Here is a 17,138-nt window from a genome sequence, read left to right as displayed (position 1 = left end):
TGAACTGGTTGAAACATCTTACTGATCCCTTCATTAATGAGTTAAATAAAATCTTTGATATGCGTTCGCTTTATATTTGAGTTGTGGTTTTATATATAGAGAGAGACTATATATATTAATTACCCTTTAATACTGAATATTCTACGAAACTTCATTTGAACACTTATTAGGAGTCAGCCTTTGAAGCTGTTTTTGCAAATATATAAAACAATCTTTTGAAGTGTTAACCATTGCCTTTCCCTTATGACTTCTTCCTTGACTTACACCCCATTTGACCCAAGGTTATTCCATCAGATTCTCTCTCTTAGTAATGTGTCTTACTGAGTGTGGGTTGCTGTAACAAAATACCATAGACTTGATGGCTTAAACAAAAATGTATTTCTTACAGTTCTGGAGACTGGAAGTCCACTATCACGGTGCCAGCCAGCTTGGCTCCTGGAGAAGCCACTCTGCCTGGCTTGCAAGATGGTTGCTTTCTTGCCATGGCCTTTCCTTGGTGGAGAGAAAGCGAGCTCTCTGGTCTCTTCTTATAAGGGTACTAATGCCGTCATGTAGGCCCCACTCTCGTGACCTCATCTAACCCTAGTTATCTCCCAAATGCTCTGCCAACAAATACCATCACCCTAGGGTTAAGGCTTTGACGTATGAGTTTTGGGGTGACACAATTCAGCCCATGGCATAATATAAATTCAAAGACAACTGTGAGTTCTGAGGCTGGGGGTGAGGTGATATCTTATTGGCAATGGCAGGGTCATCTTGCGCGGGGTAGTGGCTAGAAATGCAAAAGAGGAGGTGGAGGCCGGGCGCGGTGGCTCAAGCCTGTAATCCCAGCACTTTGGGAGGCCGAGACGGGCGGATCACAAGGTCAGGAGATCGAGACCATCCTGGCTAACACGGTGAAACCCCGTCTCTACTAAAAGATACAAAAAACTAGCCGGGCGAGGTGGCGGGCGCCTGTAGTCCTAGCTACTCTGGAGGCTGAGGCAGGAGAATGGCGTAAACCCGGGAGGCGGAACTTGCAGTGAGCTGAGATCCGGCCACTGCACTCCAGCCTGGGCGACAGAGCGAGACTCCGTCTCAAAAAAAAAAAAAAAAAAAAAAAAAAAAAGAGGAGGTGGAGGCAGGCACACTGAGAGGGCACCTGCAGCTCAGTGCAGACCACTGCCTCCTGCTTCCTGACTTTCTGGGTACCTATTTCTGAAAATCATCCAGAATTTTTCCAGCAAATTTCCTTTCTTTAAAAATTCTAAATTTTTTTCTCTAAATTTCCTTTTTTGTATGAGCTGATTTCTGTTATCTGCAATCAGAACAAGTTTAACCAAAACAAAGTGGCATCAAGAAGTAGGCCATAAAACCATTACCCTGGTGAAATCCAAGTCTCCATCTCTACCTCCTGGATCTTTGTGGCTGGAGAAAAACACTCAGCCTCACTGCCTTGTTTTCCCTTTAAATTTATGCATCTCAATCTCAGTGAGTTTTCCTGCTGCCCAGCAATCATCCCTTACTTCCCTGGTGTATTTACTCTCCCACCCCACTCTCCTATTTCACACCCTGTCCTCTCTCCTCAAACCTCCAATACCTCCTCCCACGTCCTCACCCTGGGCAGGAAACCTTCCTTGCTCCTTCACTAAGAAAATGGAAACCATCAGAAGAGACCTTCTAGAGATTATCACCACTTCTACCCACATGGCTTCTGGAACGCAGTGGTGTCTCGGTTTTCTTTCTACTTCACAGGTTCCTCCTTCTCAATCTCCTTTGCTAGCTTATCTTCTCCTAAACCTCTCAATCTAAGCTGTCCAACAAGTTAGCCACTGGCCTCACATCGCTACAGAGCATTAGAAATGTGGTTAGCCAGAATTGAGATTGCTGTAAGTGTTCCGGACACATAGGATTGCAAAGACTTGGCCGGGCGAGGTGGCTCACACCTGTAATCTCAACATTTTGGGAGGCTGAGGCGGGCGGATCACGAGGTCAGGAGATAGAGACCATGCTGGCTAACACGGTGAAACCCATCTCTACTGAAAATACAAAAAATTAGCTGGGCGTGGTGGCGGACACCTGTAGTCCCAGCTACTTGGGAGGCTGAGGCAGGAGAATGGCGTGAACCTGGGAGGTGGAGCTTGCAGTAAGCCAAGATTGCGCCACTGTACTCCAGCCTGGGAGACAGAGCCAGACTCTGTCTCAAAAAAAAAAAAAAAAAAAAAAAAAAAAAAAAAAAAAGGATTGCAAAGACTTACTAGGAGTAAAAGGGATGTAAAATATTTCATTGTGAATTTTTATGCTGCTTACGTGATTAAATGGTAAAACTTTGGATATCTTGGGTTAAATAAAATATAGTTTAAAATTAATTTTGCCTGTTTCTTTTTTCTTTATTTTTAAATTTTATATTATTTATCTATTTTTTTGAGACATAGCCTTACACCCAGGCTGGAGTACAATGGTGTGATCATGGCTCACTACAGCCCCCAGCTCCTGGGCTCATGTGATCCTCCTGTCTTAGCCTCCCGGGTATCTGGGACTACAGGTGCATGACCATCATGCACAACTAATTTTCCTTTTCCTTTAAAAATTCAGCTTCCAGGCCAGGTGTGGTGGCTCATCCTGTAATCCCAGTACTTCGGGAGGTGGAGGCAGGAGGTTGACTTAAGCCTAGGAGTTCAATACTAGCCTGGGTAACATGGCAAAATCCCATCTCAAAATGAAATACGAAAATTGGCCAGGCATGGTGGCATGTGCCTGTGGTCTCAACTACTGGGCAGGCTGAGGTTGGGGGACTGCTTGAGCCCAAGAAGTAGAGGCTACAGTTAGCTGTGATCATGCCCCTACACTCTGGCATGAGTGACAGAGCAAGGCTCTGTCTCAAAAAACAAACAAACCAAAAGTGCAGCTAGTGGAAAATTTTAAATCAATGTGGCTCACATTATGTGTTTATTCTTCAGTACTGTTCTAAAAGTTGCAATACCCCAGGGCTCAATCTTTGACCCTCTGTTCTTTCTCTACTGTTATTCTCTTATCCAATTTTATGGCTTTAAATACTTAATATATGCCAAGAACTCCCAAATCTAAATTTCTAGCCCAGACCTCTCCTCTGAGCTCCTGACTTGTCTATGCAACTGCCTGCTCAACTTCTCCATAGGAAATACACACCTCAAGCTGATGCTTCCCTAAGCCTTCCCCATCTCAGTTCATGGCAACTCTCTCCTTCTCATTGCTCAAGAGAGAACCTTGAAGTCAGCTTCGACTCCTTTCTTTCTCTCAAACACCATACCCATTTCTTCCTGTGGGTTTCTCTTCAGAGTATATCTGAAATCTAACCAATTTTCATTATTTTCCCTGCTACTACCACCATTTCTTGCCTGCATTGCTGGAATAGTAACAGGTCTTCTAGCTTCTACCCTTGCACTTCCATAGTCTGTTCTCAACACAGCTGCCTGAGTGATCCTTTGAAAACAGAGTGGCTCCTGTCACTCCTCTGTTCAAAATCCAGCCACAACTCCCCATGTCTCTGAGAGTAAAAACCCAAGTCCTACAGTGGCTACAAGGCCCTACATGGTTCAACCCCCATCAATTCTCTGGCCTTGTCTTACAGTGGCTGCAAGGCCCTACACAGTTCAACCCCTATCAGTTCTCTGGCCTTGTCTCCTGCCATTCTCATTCACCCAGTCCAGCCATACTGCTGTTTCTTAAAGTACCAGGCATGCTCCTGCCTTGAGGCCTCAGTATTAGTTGCTCTCTCTGCCTGGGATGCTCTGCTCTTAAACGTTCAGATCTGATTTTCTTACTTCCTTCAAGTCTTTGTTCAAATGTCACAATCTAAACTGGGCTCCTCTGTTTAAAATTGCTACCTCCCACAGATCTCTTTACCCCCATTTACTTTTTCTTTTGTCCAAAGAACTTACTTATCACCCCCCAACATCCTGTACAATTTACTTAGTTATTATGTTTGTTGTTATCCCACCCACCTACCCCATACCCCTAGAATGGAAGGTCCTCTTGGGCAAGGAACTTGTGTCTCTTGCTTCCTGGTGCATTTCAAGTGCTCACAACTGTGTCTGGCATGTAAGAGGCACTCAGTACTGCTATTGTTTGAATGCCCCCTCCAAAACTCATGTTGAAATTTAATTGCCATAGTGATGATATTAAGAAGTGGGATTGTTAAGAGACAATTAGGCCATGAGGTCTCTGCCCTCATGAATGGATTAATGCTGTTATCTCCAGAGTGGGTTCCTGATAAAAAGCAAGTTGGGGCCTGTCTGCTCTAGCTGGCTCATATCTACTCTTTTGCCCTTCTGCCTTCCACCATGGGATGGATGCAGCAAGAAGGTCCCAGGCAGATGCGGGCCCCTCCACCTTGGACTTCCCAGCCTCCAGAACGACAAGAAATTAATCTCTGTTCTTTGTAAATTACCCAGTCTATGGTATTCCATTATAGCAACAGAAAACAAATCTGTTGAGTGAGATTTAGGCTAATCGGAACAGTTCAATGATTTTGACAAGGGACAATAAGGCAAATTCCAGTTCAAATGTGCAAAGCTGAAAGCAGGGGAAAAAAAACTGAACTACAAACCAGATTCTGAAATCCAGATGAATCAATCAACAACTTGCAAGGCCCAAATACAGTTAACCAAGTGCTCTAATTTGCTCAATTTTTGTGTAAAAATGGTTGATACACTTGACTGGAAAAATGTGGAATCCTAAAACATTTATTGGGAACATGGAGAAGACACTCACAATTGTGGAAATCCTGGTCTTGGACCCTCTGAAACAGCCTCTTGTCATGCACCCTTTTGCTGAAAGAGGGCTCTCATTCCAAGGCTAAGACTGGAATGCAGTTTGGGGGCAGGGGCAACATTCCTAGGGAGATTAAAGAAGATAGGTTGCTTGCAACTCCCTTGATACCCTCTTGTTCTGGGTCTGTGCCCGAAGGCTAAGGCCATTAAGCAGAAAACAACTGGTGTTGCTAAGAAATGGAAGACACACAGTCCTTGCCCAGGCCTGGCTTTTCACCTCAGTAGGGTTGGAAATACACATGGTAAGACCCAGCAGTGTTGCTGATATTCTTTCACCCATAAACAAACATTTCTTTTTTCTTTTTTCTTTCTTTATTTTTTTTTGAGATGGAGTCTCACTCTGTTGCCCAGGCTGGAGTGCAGTGGAGCAATCTTGGCTCAATGCAACCTCCACCTCCCAGGTTTAAGTGATTCTTCTGCCTCAGCCTCCCAAGTAGCTGGGACTATAGGCATGCGCCACCACACCGGGCTAATTTTTGTGTTTTTAGTAGAGATGGGGTTCTCTGTATTGGCCAGGTTGGTCTCAAATTCCTGACCTTGTGATCTGCCCACCTCAGCCTCCCAAAGTGCTGGGATTACAAGCATAAACCACCGTGCCTGGCAACAAACATTTCTTGAGCTTCTATTATGGTCAGACACATTCTTGGCCTTGATGAAACAGTGATGAGAGTTTTTAATATAAGGTCCCTGGTTTCATGGAGCTTATATCCCGGTTGGGAAGACAGAAAATAATCAAGTAAAAAGGAATTTAGGTAGTTTCAGATGACGGCACTTGGTAGACATTAAGAAGAAAATTAAAAACGGAATATGATGTGAGAGAAACTAGTTTAGATAGGGTGGTCAGGGAAGGTCTCTGAGGTCTATTAGATACAAAAAGCCAAACTAATGATTTTCTTGCTCTCACACTCAAAGCAGCTCAGAACACTTAACTTGTGATCACCAAATCGTGTTGGCATTTCTCCCTACCAATTCTCCAGAGTACAGTAACTGCATATCCTATAATTCAATTCAATTCTAACACTAGATACCTGGACACAGCATCAAATCCCACAGGGTGAGGGCTCAGTCCCCCAAGACTGCCCCACTTCAGGTACCAATTGCAAGTCCCAGGTTATGACCTGTGATTCTGACCTATCAGCCATAAATCCAGGTTCCCACAATCCCCCTCCTCGGGTTTGATAATTTGCTAGGACAGCCCATAGAATCCAGGGAAACACTTACTTATGTTTACTGGTTTATTGCAAAGCCTATTTATTATAAAGGGTAGAGATGAAAAGCCAGATGCAGAAGTGCATAGGGAAAGGCACGGGGGAAGAGGCACCTCCATGTGTTCAGCAACTTGAAAGCTCATCAGATCTTGTTAAGGAGTTTTTATAGAGCTTAACTTCCAGCTTCCAGCCCCCTTTCCTGGAGGCTGGTGGATGGGCTGAAAGTTCCAACCCTCTAATCCTCTAATCACTGGGTCTTTTTGGTGACTGACCACATCCTGGGCTATCTAGGGGCTTCACCCCAAATCACTCATTAGCATGAACCCAGGTGTGATCAAAGGGGGCTCATTATGAATAACAAAAGGCACCCCTATCACTCAGGATATTCTAAGGGTTTTAAGAGCCCTGTGACAGGAACTGGGATATGTCATATCATACCACAGAGGGTAATATTTCCTCTAAGACCAGATGATGAAAAGGATCCAGCCATGCAAAGAACATTCAGGTAGAGAGAAGAACAAGCACCGAGGCTCTGGGCTGGGGAGGATGTTCATGGAGCACCAAGGAAACATGTGTGGCTCTAGAGAAGTGAGTGAGAAGAGAAGGGATAGAAGATGAAGCTGGAGAAGTCGCGTGGGGTTAGACTATGCAGTGGGACACTGACAGTTACAAAGTGAGTATCATATTCTGACTTTAATTTTATAAATATTTCTCTAAACTGTAGGGATGGTTAAAAAGCTAATTCAATATACCAGGTGAAAAGACTTATGGCTTGGACAAGGAGGATGGTGTTTGTAATGGAAATAAAAAGACACGAATGAATTCAGAGATACTAGATATTTTAGAGTGTGAAAAACCGAATGCACCAGACAATTAACCATAGTAACTTGTATTCAACAGTGAAAACGAAGGGGTGATGTAGGGGATCAGAATATGCCACCCCATGATATGCCACTTTGGCATAAGGATTATTTTGAGCTGAAAGCAATTGAGAAACAGCAGACACTGAAAAAAATTCTCTGCCGTCCCCCTCATTTGCCTAAAAGTCTGACATGAATTTTCATTTGTAGAGATGGCTCTCTCTCCCACACCAGCAATAGAAGGACAACTATGAAACTCTTAATTACCAGAGACAACTCGAGACCTTAACAGCCCAGAAATGGCACAGAGAGGAATCTACATAGAAACCTTATAAAATAGCCCTTATCATCCATTAGTTTCCTTCACATATCTACCTTGACACAGTTTGCCATCCCTAAAAGGCCTAAATTGCTTTTCCTTTTCTTTTTCTTTTTCTTTTTTTTTTTTTTTTGTGAGACGGAGTCTCACTCTGATGCCCAGGCTGGAGTGCAATGGCATGACCTCGGCTCACTGCAAACTCCGCCTCCTGGGTTCAAACGATTCTCCTGCCTCAGTCTCCCAAGTAACTGGGATTATAGCACCCACCACCACACCCAGCTAATTTTTGTATTTTTAGTAGAGATGGGGTTTCACCATGTTGGCCAGGCTGGTCTCAAACTCTGCCCTCCTCGGCCTCCCAAAGTGCTGGGATTACAGGTGTAAGTCACCATGCCCGGTCCCTTTCCTTTTTTTTATTTGAAATAAGGCCTCACTCTGTTGCCCAGGCTGGAGTGCAGTGGCACAATCAAGGTACACTGCAGCCTCAACCTCCTGGGCTCAAGTGATCCTGAGTAGCTGGGATCACAGGCATGCACCACTATGCTTGTCTAACTTTTTTATTTTGTAGAGACAGGGTCTCCCTATGTTGTCCAGGCTGATCTCAAACTCCTAGGCTCAAGTGATTCTCTTGCCCTGACCTCCCAGAGTGCTGGAATTGTTGGTATGAGCCACCACACTCAGCCCTAAATTGCTTTTCCTTTATCTTGTCACTTCTCTACAAATGTATTGTTCTTTGCTAACATGCTATAAAAGCCCCAAGTTCTAAACATCCCTTTGAGTTACTCATCACTGAGTTCTTCTTGCATGTATCCATGTTGCTTTTGTTAATAAGCTCTGTTTGTTTTTCTCGTGTTTATCTGTCTTACCTCAGTTTAATTTCTGGGGCCCCAGCTGCAGAACTTAGAAGGGTAGACAAAAAGGTTTTTTCCTCCCCTACCGTGGATAATTGTGCACTATCTGTCACACAACAGCATTTATATACTCTCAAAGTGGTAGAAATGAACATGCTCATTAAAAAAACCTAAAGATATAGTCTCTCTGTTGCATATAAAAATAAGAAGCACGTAACTTAAAATTATGCTTAGTAATCAGTGTTTCCTGGAAATGGTCTAGGTACCTAATTAATATCCATTAATTGTTGCAATTTAGAATCACTCTAAAATTTTAAGTTACCAAAGATCTTGGAAACTACAAGCTAATTATTGTCAAAATAAAGCTTATCGGAATGATTTTTCTATTTGATTAAACATAAATTTATATGTTTTATAATCTTAAACATTACGTAGAACTAATGCTAACTTATTCAATCAGTAGATCTGTAGGAGTTAAAGGGCATACCTAAGTAGAATAAAAATGTACACTTATACTTAATGTCTGCAATTCAGAGAAAATATAACCAAAAGTATTAAGCTAGTTTTGCTTGCTAGAGATTTATCTAAATTATGTTAACTTGAGTTCTAAAAATGTTTCTGAGTTAGTTTCTATAAGAACACTTCTTTTTTCACATTAAAAATATTAGAAGGCCGGGTGCAGTGGCTTATGCCTGTAATCCCGGAACTTTTGGAGGCTAAGGGAGGCAGATCACTTAAACCCAGGAGTTTAAGACAAGCCTGGGCAACTTGGAGAAACCCCATGACTACAAAAAATACAAAAATTAGCCAGTTGTGATGACATGTGCCTGTAGGTAGTCCCAGCTATTTGCGAGGCTGAAGCAAGAGGATCACTTGAGCCCAGGAGGTCTAAGCTGCAGTGAGTCATGATAGTGCCACTGCACTCCAGCCTAGGTGACAGGGTGAGACCCTGTGTCAGAAAAAAAAAAAAAAAAAAAATAGAGGTTAGATTTCCTTAATTTCTGGGAATTTTAGGAATATTTCACTTATATAAGTGCTTATTTATCTCTAAGCCAATCAAAATATAATTCTTCTAAGAGGCTTTGTAATCTAAATTATTAATACCATCTGGAGGTAGGATAATACTACACATTCACACAACGAGCATAAAGACTTTCATGAGTTATGGATACATGAACACACAGACAGACTGAGAAAGAACTCTTAGGGCTCCAATTCTAAAATTTCAACTATGGGTCAAACATAACCATAAGGTGGGTCACACAGTTAGAGTTAGCACAGCCAGGATTCCAGCCCTGGTACTCTAGCTCCACATGGACTAAGTGATTGAGTTAACCACTTGCAGTAGCCCTACTTTATGGCCAAGTGCAGTGGCTCACACCTGTAATCTCAGCACTTTGGGAGGCCGAGGTAGGCGGATCACCTGAGGTCGGGAGTTCAAGACCAGCCTGACCAACATGGAGAAACCCTGTCTCTACTAAAAATACAAAACTTAGCCGGGCGTGATGGTGGGCACCTGTAATCCCAGCTACTCGGGAGGCTGAGGCAGGAGAATCACTTGAACCTGGGAGGCGGAGGTTGCAGTGAGCCGAGATTGCACCACTGTACTCCAGCCTGGGCGATAGACTGAGACTCCATCTCAAAAAAAAAAAAAAAAGCCCTACTTTACAAAAATGGGGGAAAATCAGTATAGCTAAAATAAAGATTTCCTCTTAGAAAGGGGGAATAAAGGAAACTTCCAGTGCAGCTCCAACATTTTGATAGCAAATGAGGTACCCAGGTCCTGCTGGGCAGGAACAGATACTGAGGTAAAAATACAACACCTACATGGCCGGGAGTGGTGGCTCACAGCTGTAATCCCTGCACTTTGGGAGGCTAAAGCAGGTGGATCACTGGAGGTCAGGAATTCAAGACTAGCCTGGCCAACACGGTGAAACCCCATCTCTACTAAAAATACAAAAATTAGTTGGGTGTGGTGGTGGGCACCTGTAATCCCAGCTATTTGGGAGGCTGAGTCATGAGAATCGCTTGAATCCAGAAGGTGGGGGTTGCAGTGAGCCGAGATCCTGCCGTTGCACTCCAGCCTGGGCGACAGAGAGAGACTCCATCTCAAAAAAAAAAAAAAAGTCAAATTTGTAAACAAAGAAAGAATAAAGTCATCCTAGTTTCAGAGATCACTTAACTACCACTTTCCAGGAGCTCTCTAGTCTTGCTAAGGGCAAAGATATCACAGTTGTCTTATTTAATTTTTTCTGGATGGTCCTAAACCAAGGTGGCAGGTTTAGTTTAAAATCAGAAGATACTATGTCTCCTTCTCTAAATTACAAGACCTTTCAGAATACTGTGATATTTTGACTTAGAAAAAATATATAAATAAACTTTTTAGATTAGGCAACTGGAAATAACTAGAACAAGGACACCTCTATGTCTAGTCTAGACAAAGACACCTGTTCATAGTATAAGGAAAAGAAACACTGAAAGAACAGTTGCTCTACCCTAGCTCAAAAGATAGGATCTGAAAAGACAAAGAACAAAGTTTGGTTGCCAAATGACAGCTCTGCACGAGTAGCTGCTCTGGTCTGTCCACAACTGCCCTTAACACAAAAGGGAGAAATTTCCACACAATTGCAAAAACAGAATACTTTCTTTCTACCGTGAACCCTACCACCATTCTATCATTCTCTTCCTTGGAGTAACAAAAAGTTTTCAGTGGTAGAAATCTCAAATACACCTCAGTCTCTGTCTTTGTCTCAGCTGTTTCCTGTCTGTTTGGGCTTTCTCACTAGCCAGTATACTGTTCTGCTTAGTAATTTCACTCCAGTGAATTTGTTATAAGTGGAGTACCATAATTTGACCAATAGTTTGATGATGGCAGAGACTGACTAATCACTGCCTGATGCCTCCCCTATAAACATCTCAAACCTTGGACCTAGCTGTGATAGACTCTGAGTCAAATACAATTCAGATGTGGGACAAACAACAAAGGCTGGATCCTTAAAGATCTCAACTGATCTAGTTATGACCTCCCAAAACTGCTGCACAAAGGAGGATGTCGAAGCCCTTTAGGCTGTCTTATCCTGTATTCTGCCAGAAAAAAAAAAAAAAAAAAAAAAAAAAAAAAAACTTCCTTGCACTAGCTCTTGTATTACCTGCATTCTGCCTGTCAAAAAGGCCTGTAGGTTCAGCAGCCACATCGTACAAGAGCTAGGGCTATTAATAATTTGCTTTCTTGCTTCCCTATAATTGCCAATGCCAATTACATCCTATCCTCAATCCCTGAAACAGCTACTTACTTTATAGTCATAGGTCTATTCCTTACATGCTTTAGAATGTCCTTGCAAACATACTCATGTGTTTTTTTATTTGGGAAAACCAACACTACTTGTGGACAATGATGCCCAAAGGGCTTACAGAAGCATCCTCTTATTTCACCCAAGTCCTCAACAATAACCCTGGAGACATCCAATTCTCCTAGGAATCTATTCTTGTAAAATATGATGCCTCTCTGTTATGCTGTCCAGATGAAGAGGCTTGCAAAATTGATTTTCTCCATTTGCAGAGAGTGTTTACATACAAGGCACACAATGTCTCTAAGAATAAACTCCCAAGTTTATCACATCCAAGTCCATTATCTAGGCCATGACATCACACAAGATGGAAAGCCTCTTTGTTGAAAAACTTTAGGGACTTGCCCCCATCCAATTACTAAAAGACAACATCAAGGATTTCTCAGCCTCGTAGAAAACCATAGACATTGGATTCCTAATTTTCAGAATTTGCTGTCCCTTTAAATGTTCTGATAACAGCAGAAATACCTGAGCCCTTGCCCTGGACGGGTTCACTTGAGACTATTTTCTATAACTTGAAGGACTCCCTTCAAAACATTCCTATCCTTGAATTTCCCAATTACTATAAACCTTTCTATGTATACATGAAAGATCAGTACAAATCTTGGGGGCTTCTAAATCAAAAGCTCAATGGACATCATAGTCCAGTAGCTTATTTTGGCCTCTCACTTGACCCTGTAGCAAAAGCCTACCCTTCTTGTTTGTGTGTAGTCACAGCAGCTGCAAAGTTAACTGAAGCCTTTGATGATTTAGTCTTAGGATTTCCACTTAACCTCATGGTCCCTCATGCTGTTCAAGCCTTATATTCAACTAAAAGCTACCCAATATTTTTGTGCTTCTAGATCGACCTCCTATGGAATCCTTCCACTCTAACATGCATATATTTTCAGTACTGCAATACCCTAAACCTCACCACCTTTCTTTCCCTTCCAGAGGAAGGCGAACCTCATGACTGTCATGCATGAGTTTGGGAGGATTCTTTGCCTTACTCTGATCTTGATTTCTAATTTAATTCCACTGAAGTAAAATAACACACTTAATATAATTTGATTTATTTTAAATGTATTAAGACTTGTTTTATGTCCCAGAATATGGTTTGTGGTATATGGTTCCATGTGTGCTAATAAAGAATTTTCAGACCAGGTGTGGTGGCTTTGTACTTTCTTTGTCTCCCAGCACTTTGGGAGGCTGAGATGGGCGGATCATGAGGTCAGGAGTTCAAGACCAGTCTGACCAACATGGTGAAACCCAATCTCTACTAAAAATACAAAAATTAGCTGGACATGGTGGTGCACACCTGTAATCCCAGCTACTCAGGAGGCTGAGGCAGGAGAATTGCTTGAACCTAGGAGGTGAATGTTGCAGTGAGCTGAGATCGTGCCACTGCACTTCAGCCTGGGTGACAGAGTGAAACTCTGTCTCAAAACAAAACAAAAAAACAAACAAACAAAAAAAGAATTTTCAAAAATAAAAGAATGAAATAAAAAATAAGGCTGGGCACAGTGGCTCACACTGTAATCCCAGCACTTTGGGAGGCTATGGAAGAGGCATCACTTGAGACCAGGCGTTCAAGACCAGCATCAGCAACATAGTGAGATCCTGCCTTTACAAAGTAAATAAATAAAAAAGAATATTCTTGCAAGGGTTTGGGTTAACTATAAAGTTAGAGGTCATAGTCTTCAAGACTGTCCTCACCTCTGACACTAAGTAAAAGCTCAGGATGTTCCCAAAACCACTCTAAGTTTTTTTTATTTTTTTTTTGAGACAGAGTCTCACTCTGTCACCCAGGCTGGAGTGCAGTGGTGCGATCTCGACTCACTGCAAGCTCCGCCTCCCGGGTTCACACCACTCTCCTGCCTCCCAGGTTCACGCCTTTCTCCTGCCTCAGCCTCCCGAGTAGCTGGGACTATAGGCGCCCACCACCATGCCCAGCTAATTTTTTGTATTTTTAGTAGAGACAGGGTTTCACCGTGGTCTCAATCTCCTGACCTCGTGATCTGCCCACCTCAGCCTCCGAAAGTGCTGAGATTACAGGTGTGAGCCACCGCCCCTGGCCCACTCTAAGTTTTGATAACTTGCTAGAACTCATATAACCCACTGAAAGTATACTCATGGCTATAGCTGTGATTATTGGGAAAAGGTACAATTAAAATCAGCCACCATACAAGCACGTTAAACAGAGTCTAGGAGAAGTATCCAACATGAAGTTCCTGTTTTCCTTTTTCTGTGGCATCAGGACTCATCATTGGTTTATGACAATATGCAAGAAGTATTACCATCCAGGAAAGCTCACCTGAGCTTCAGTGTCCAGTTTTTATTGGGGCCTCATCATAAAGGCATGATTGATTGCCCATATGGTTGAATTCAGTCTCCAGGTTGGCTTCTACCAGATAACCCAAAGCCCCTACTCTCAGACTATTAGCTGTGGCCAGCCCCACCCCATAAGATGTGGCCAGCCCCTGCTTTAAACAAAGACATTTCTATACAGTATGACACAGATTATCTGCCAGAAGCTGAGGGCAAAGGCCAGACCTCTCTTTGGGAAAGGCCAAATTTTTTACTAAACAATTTTGTGGTTCTATAAAGTGTTCTAGAAATGTCAATTAAGTAAAATTGGTTGATAGCTTATGCCACATCTTTTATATCCTTACCCATTTTCTGTTTATTTGTTACATCCATCATTGAGAGACAGGCATTGCAATCTTCAACTATAATTGTGGATTTGTCTAATTTTAGTTACCTCAGTATTTTCTTAATGTATGCTGTGCTATCAGGTACATAAACATTTAAGATTATTATGCCCTTTTGATAAATTGACATCTTTATCATGAAAGGATCCTCTTTATCCCTTATCATATTGTTTTATCTGAAATACGTTTTGTTGGATATTAACATAGATACTCCAGTTTACTTTTCCTTTTTTGTAACAGCGTTACTGAAATAAAATTCACACATACCTCTCTTTGAAGTGTACAATTTAGTGACTTTTAGTATATTCACAGAGTTCACATCCATCACCACATCCATCACATAAATTTGTGATAATTCTAGAACATAAATATAAGCATATATATGAACATATATATGAATCTATATCTATATTATATTTTTCTTTTTTATTACAGCTTATTTTTATTACAGCTTACTTTTCTTTTTATTACAGAGTTACAAGCGTTTTTCAAATATTCTGGATATAACTCCTCTATCTGATATATAGATATAGATATATATTTGTGGAGACAGGATCTTGCTGTGTTGACCAGACTGGTCTCAAACTCCTGGCCTCAAGTGATCTTCCTGCCTTGGTTTCCCGAGATACTGGGATTACAGACATGGGCCACTGCACTGCCATCCAGAACATTTTAATCAACTTAAAAAGAAGCCACATCAGCCGCTACTCCCCATTTTCCCTAACTAACAGCCTGGCTACCACTAATCTACCTTTTCTCTTCATGAATTGACCCTTCCGGACATTTCATATACATAGGATCACATAATATGTGATGCTTTGTGTCTAGCTTCTTTCAGTTAGCTAGCATAATGTATTCAAGGTTCATTTATGTAATAGTATGTATCAGAACTTCTTTTCTTTTTATGGCCAAATAATGTTCTATTGTATGAATATTACATTTATCTGTTGATAGACATTTGGATTACTTGCAGTTTTTGCTGATTATAAATAATGATGCTATGAACATTCATGTGTTCATAATTGTTTGTGTGACACATGCTTTCAATTCTCTTGGTACATACCTTGAGTATATACCTAGGAGTGGAAATGCAGTGTCATATAGTAACTCTATGGTTAACTTTTTGAGGGGCTGTCCAGTGGTTTTCCAGAATACGCCATTTTGCATTCCTAATAACAATTTAAAAGAGCTCCAATTACCCACAGCCTCACCAATACTTGTTATTATTCTTCTTTTTCATTATAGCTATTCTAGTGGGTGTGTAGTGATATTATATTTCTTTCTGGTTTTGCTTTATATTTCTGTATTGACATATAGTGACATTGGGGACCTTGTCATGAGCCCATCAACCATTTGTGTATCTTCTTTGAAAAAATGTCTGTTCAATTCCTTTGACTATTTTTAAATTGGCTTATTTGTCTTTTTTCTTTTTCTTTTTTTTAGATAATGTCTGGCTCTGTTGCCCAGTCTGGAGTGCAGTGGTGCCATCTTGGTGACTGCAATCTCCACCTCCCAGGCTCAAGCTATCCTCCCACTTTAGCTTCCCAAGTAGCTGATACCACAGGCACACACTGCCATGCCCAGCCAATTGTCGTATTTTTCAGAGATGGGAAGTCACCATGTTGTCCAGACTGGTCTTGAACACATGAGCTCAAGTGATCTGCCTGTCTTGGCCTCCCAAAGTGCTGGGATTACAGGTCAAAGCCACCACACCCAGCTTATTTTTCTTTTTATTACAGAGTTACAAGCATTTTTCAAATATTCTGGATATAACTCCTCTATCTGATATATGACTTGAAAATATTTTCTCACATTCCAGGAGTCATTTTTTTTTCTCTTTCTTTTCTCTAATAATTCATTGCTCTTTCTTTCTTGAGATAGGTCTCACTCTGTCACTCAGGCTGAAGTGCAGCGGTGTTATCACAGCTCATGGCAGCTTCAACTTCCTGGTCTCAAGCAATCCTCCCACCTCAGCCTCCTAAGTAGCTGGGAACATAGATGCATGCCACTATGCCTAGCTATTTTTTATTTTTTTGTAGAGATGAGGGTCTCCCTGTGTTACCCAGGCTAGTCTTGAACTCCTGGGATCAAGTAGTCCTCTGGCCACAGCCTCCCAAAGTGCTGTGGGCTTTTTCACTTTCTTGATGATATTCGTCAAACCATGAAAGCTGCTCTTTCTTTCTATCTTTCCTTCCTTCTTTCTTCCTTCCTTCCTTCCTTCCTTCCTTCCTTCCTTCCTTCCTTCCTTCCTTCCTTCCTTCCTTCCTTCCTTCCTTCCAGATGGAGGCTCACTCTGTTGCCCAGCCTGGAATGCAGTGGCATGATCTCAGTTCACTGCAAGCTCCACCTCCTGGGCTCAAGTGATTCTCCTGCCTCACTCTCCCAAGTAGCTGGGATTACACGCACATGTCACCATGCCTGGATAATTTTTGTATTTTTAGTAGAGACAGGGTTTCACCATGTTAACCAGGCCGGTCTTGAACTCCTGACATCAGGTAATCTGCCTGCCTCAGCCTCCCAAAGTGTTGGGATTACAGGTGTGAGCCACCGCACCCAGTTGAAAAGTTTCCAGTATGATGAATTTCAATTTATCTATTATTTCTTTGTCTCTTGTACTTTTGGTGTCATCTCCAAAAAACTATTGTCTAATCCAAAGTCAAGACTATTTATACATATGTTTTCTTCTTTTTTTTTTTTTGAGACGGAGTCTCAAACAAGGGAACTGGAGAGTAAAGCCAATATTTTAGGTAAAAATGGGATCCTTAATTTCTGGAAAACTGAGTTCCTTCTGGTTTATACATCAGGCACAGAAAGGAGCAAAGTCTTACAGAAATGGCAAAATCTTACTAAAGATGACTTACAATGGAATGTTCTGAATGAACAACAATGCGTTGAAGTGCGTTTTAAAATGAAGACTCAAATATTAAATCTTATAAACTTTTAGCTTAGTTACTATCCCGATCCAAAGGAAATAGACTGCTGCAGCACCAACTGGCTGACTTTGGATAAATAATGGGCCACATTTACCTGACTAATGGATGGGATTGAGTTAGAGACCCTCCCCTCAGTAAAG

Source organism: Rhinopithecus roxellana, unplaced genomic scaffold (genome assembly GCF_007565055.1).
Source record: "Rhinopithecus roxellana isolate Shanxi Qingling unplaced genomic scaffold, ASM756505v1 contig2860, whole genome shotgun sequence".
Taxonomy (NCBI): domain Eukaryota; kingdom Metazoa; phylum Chordata; class Mammalia; order Primates; family Cercopithecidae; genus Rhinopithecus; species Rhinopithecus roxellana.
This window is presented reverse-complemented; position numbering follows the sequence as displayed.